Source organism: Buceros rhinoceros, unplaced genomic scaffold (assembly GCF_000710305.1).
Source record: "Buceros rhinoceros silvestris isolate BGI_N320 unplaced genomic scaffold, ASM71030v1 scaffold18708, whole genome shotgun sequence".
Lineage (NCBI taxonomy): Eukaryota > Metazoa > Chordata > Aves > Bucerotiformes > Bucerotidae > Buceros > Buceros rhinoceros.
Window position 1 is genome coordinate 914 of NW_010426614.1, and position 5,051 is coordinate 5,964.

A 5,051-nucleotide genomic window follows, 5' to 3' on the forward strand; every position below is an offset into this window, starting at 1 on the left:
AGCAAGTTTCACAGTTAATTGCATATTGCCACCAGTAAGTGAATTAAAAAAAAAAAAAACCAACCAAAACCAGTTACTGGCTGTAATGTGAAGAAACTCAAACAGTGGAACTCCTTTTTATTTTTTTTTTTTTTTTTTTTTTTTTTTTTTTTTTTTTTAAGTAAGTTTATCAAAATCTCCTGTATCAAATAGAATGTATTTAGGGAAACTTCTCCCCCCTGCCAGCCCTGACTGTAGCCTTGAGCACAGCCTGTTCTTGGGATATTTGCCTACCTCTAGCTGTGCAAGATTATAAACTTCTGCTTGCCAAGCCCATTTTCCAAGCATCTCTGCCACAGAGCTGCATCCTGACCTCTACTGCAGCTGAGTCCCTGCTAACTCTGCATTTATCCGTACTTGAAGCAAAGAACACAGAAACGCTTCCTAGGGCTCTCAGTGCCTATTTGTGGGAATTGATTTTGCAGTGTGTTGGGGTGGAACTTACTTGTTCCTCCCGGGCACCTTGGGGAGGAGGGTGTGCAGAAATGCTTACAGCTGCAGCATTTACAGGGAAATTTTGTCTGTTTCTTCGCTTTTATCTCTCTGTTCCAGACAAAACCATGAATTCAGGATTGTTGAATGAGAGCAGCATCCATGCAGAAAATACAAGCAATTATAGGTAGCATTTCAACAGCAGTTTCTGACCCTAGCTTTTAGAGGGTTCTTTGGCAAAGGGACTGCCACTCCTTTCTGATTATGTAAGATTGTATGAGACATAACCAGTGCCACATTATGCACATTTACAGGTCTCTACTGAACCAGAATAAGCTCTTACATACTTAGCATTTGCAGGTTGCAGTAGAGTACACTTTTGGTGGGTGGAAGGCAAGGTTATACTGTTTCCTAAAATGTTTGGGTGTCACTGTGGTCAAGGTTATGCATTATTATGGCATGCTGAAGCTTGAACTTCTTTTTGAGCACAAGGGTAAGGAGTTTTGCCAAGAGGAGGCCAAGACATGACTTTGCAAGGGACCTGAGAAATGCAGCCTTCGTTGCTGATGTCAGTAAAGGAAGCTCTCCTTGCAGTATCTTTCCTTTGCAAGGCAGAAAGATGACAATGTAATGCATCCTTAGTGAAAATTAATTACTGTTGTGGGATTGATGTTGTTTTATATAGGCTGTTATTGTGGTTTTTTGTTTATTTCATTAAAATTAAATCTTTTATTAAAACCACTGGTTCTAATTTCCTGATTCTTCCCTTTGCAAACACTGAATGACAAAGGTATTGTGTAGCTAAACCAGTTCATCAGTCAGAACTCAAGTAGTGATACAGCTAATAATATATTAAAGTCATTACAGGCATTCTGCTGCCAATCCACATCTAATTAAAAAAGCTGAAAAATACATCGAACAGCAGGTGTGGGCAAAACTGTACATAATTGTCTTTTCCAAGGAGCCGTGGAGAATCAGCTTGTATACTGTTGTATGCAAATGCTTTATGTAAATAGGATGTGTGTGTTATTGCTGGTTCATGGACTTTGGTAGAGAAGTGCAGGCAGACTGCAGAGTCTTCCAAGATGCTGTGAGTGCTTGTTGTGAGTGCATCACCTGCTTTCTGCTCCTGGTGCCTCAGGGTGGCTGCTCTATGAAGCCTTCCATGGCTGATTAGATGTCCTGTGACTGTACTTAGGAACCCCACAGCAATTTATTCCTCCCTCATATGTTCCTCCCATTCCCCTCCTAGCTGTTTTTTGCAGCCAGTGTCTTGCACTGGTCCATCTTGGCCAGTTCTCTTTTTCCATAATAATTGTGGAAGCGTGCAAGAGTCCTGGATGTCCATATTAGTGCAGGTGAATCTTGTGTTTCATAGCACAATCACAAGCTACCAAATGGATAAATTGTGACATGCTTTTCTTCATTACTGTGCCCTCTTTCAGCAGTAGCCTGTCCATTCATTCCTTCAAGCTTCTTTCTAGCCTGAGTAATTCTGATTTCATGTGTATGTTGGTCTGGTTTCAGTGAGCTGAGGGGTTTGTGGTTTTGGTTGGTGGGTTGGGTTTTGGTTTTGGGGGTTTTTTTGAGGCTTTGGGTTTTCGGGGGGTTTTGTTTGGTTTTGGGGTGGTTGGGTTTTTTTGGTTGGTTGGTTTGGTTTTTATTTGGGTTTTTTTGTTTGTTTGTTTTCAAAAAATGCTTGGAATTTGGTTTTGGGAATCTATTTTAAAATTCCCATGTGAAAGTTTGGACAGAGAACACAGATTTCTGCTAAAATGAATACATTGCATTTCAAGGAATGCATGATAATAAAAGAACTAAAACATACAAGTTCTTTGTCCTTACTTTGTAAATTTTCCTAATTACAGTAAAGGATTACCTTTCCCCAGATAGAGCATGGGTTTTTACTATGACACAATTTTTTTCAGTTCTTACTGAGTTCATTGCTTGCATACATGTCCTGGATACCCAGTCAGAGAACAGAGATTTTTCAGGAAATGTGTATTTCAAGAATAGAGTGGGAGTAGATGCAGGTTAATTTTACCCCTCTGGTTTTCCTCCCCTCAACCATCTCCACCAAAAAATTGCAATCAGTGTAATACTATTTTGGGTATTCTTAAATGTCAAGTATTTGATATTGCTAACAAATGATAACTGTGTGGGAGGTTGTCCCATAAAACTCAGCTCTTTGGCTTAACTAGGGTAGAAACTTAAACTTTTGTCTTCAGTTATTAGGAGAGGAAACTCTTCTTACAGATTATTCTAGCATGAGCTCTTTGGTTTTGTTAATACAGTTCATCAAGATTGATTTTAATTACAGCGGGCTGGAACCTGTTTCCCTTTTCTCATCTAGACGTTGTGGGCTGTAGAATCACTGTTTCAAAGAGTCACTGAGTATTTAGGCAACTGACAGAAGGCAGATTATCTCTAGAAAGAGGCTGTCCAAACCCCTATTATTAGGACTCCCAGTCTTCTACCTTTCATGCAGAAATTTGGGCCTAGCTGTGAATATCAGCAGTGGAAGGATCCAAATTTCAGTCTATCTTAGCTAACCAGTGTGGCCGTAGGTCATGAGGTTGGATGACAGCAGCATGCCTCTTTCCCCTCCTTCTCATTGTCCTCTCCGCTTTGTGACTAATGCTAAGGTTTCCCTGTGAGTCCAGTCCTTTATTTCTGGATGTCCTTGAGTGCTTAGGAATCGAGTGAATGAAGCGCTCCTACCTTGGTCTGCACCAGGCTGAGCCACTGCTGATGTAGTAGATCTCTTCTGTGCACAGTAAGATAGTCCACTGGGTTATCTTGAAACTAGAATCTTCAAAATCTTAATATTCAAAATGCCATTTGAAGGGTAGAGGTGATGCTTAGTTTATCATTGATACCTTTATGTAATTTTTACATGGGATAAAACTGAGCAGATGGTTCCTGCTCATACACGAGTCCTACCAGAAACCATTAAATATGTTTCAGTGTGAAAGTAGAGTTAATCTGAGCTGTATCAATTATACAATTAACAGTGAAGGTTTTCTGTACACCGCAAGTATGAACCAAGAAAGTCCATGCCAAATATCGAGATACAGATTGCTTCCAAACAAAATACTCCACATGGTGGGTGTTGCCATTACTGCTGTAAACACCTCTTATGCAACTTGAGTTTTGTATCTGCAGTAATAGTATGTAAAAGTGGACTTAACTCACCTAATTCTTGGTATCTAAAAGTAAAGCAGTAAGGTGTCTCTGCTGCCTCTGTGATAGCTGAGGAGAGACAGGTATGTCTGTTGGTGATTCATCCCACCCTAAATGTGGTGTCAAGGATATGTGGGATGAGTTCCTCTAGTGGTGAGCCATTTAAAGGTTAAATGTGAGGTGAGATGGGTCCTGTCCACAATCAATAGGAAACAGGTTCTCCAATGAATGCTGAGTCTTTCAAACAGGTGGTCATCTTACAGGTGTTCTCTTATCTCTGCTACTGCTCTATTAGGGTTGCCAGATTACACCCTCCCTCCCCAGAACTTCCTTTCTGAGGTTCCTTGACTGTATCCAAGCAGTTTTGGTCTGGATTTAGGGAAGGAAGAGGAAAGGAAAATAATTAGAGTAGGGTTTTGTTTGATTGGGTTTTTTTAATCGAGTGAGCTTTCTAAATAAGACAAAGGGCTTTGTATCCCCTGATTATTTGTTTTATAAGGAGAGAAAGAAAAAGCAAAGATTACTCAGTACGTTGGATTAGAAACTGATACCTTGGAGACTTGGTACACAGTAAAAGTTGCTTGGCCAGTAGGTTGTACTTAGCAAGATGAAATTTCGCTTCTGAGCAGAGGTCAAATGTTTCAGGATTGTGGAGGACATGCTGGAGAGGTAGGGACACAAAAAGTTAGTAGGAAGAAATGCTGTGTTTCTCTGGAGTGTACCAGTGACCCAGCCTTCCAGAAACTATTTACCTGTGTGTATGCTTCCATGCTTGGTGACTTCCACCTTTTTTTTTAATGCACTTACATTCTTTTGGTGGACAATGGATCTTCAGGATTCTTTACTTACCCTGTTGTTAAATATATATATAGACAAAAAGAGAAATTCTAACCAGTAGTCAAGATGACAGTTACGAGGAAGCATGAACAGGGACCAGACAATAACAGCAACAGCCAAGCCTTAACTGTTTTGGGAACAGGACTTTGACAAAATTAGTTCCCTGGCTTGCTCATAATGCATTTAAGAGAATAGTTTGGAAGGACAAAGACTTCTGAGATCTGGTGTCTTCCTTCAGGCTTCCCTATGGAATCTGTTGGGGAAATCTTTTTCTGTTTTAGAAAATGAAGTGTCATGAAAGACTGGCTTACTAAAGTTGACATACTAGAATAAACTGGTGATTCATATTAGTGGGAAGTGGAGCAGTAATCATTTTAAGTGTACTGAAGGAGGTTGGTGAGGCTGGTGATGTACAAAAATACTCTAATTAAAACAGGTTGGAAAATGAGATTGCAGTAAATGGTATTTGTATCTTCAGAAACCAGGGGAGGGTGATCTGAATGCTTTTTTATATAGTATCTTGCTAACCTCTGGGGCTCAGTGCCGTATGACACCTAATC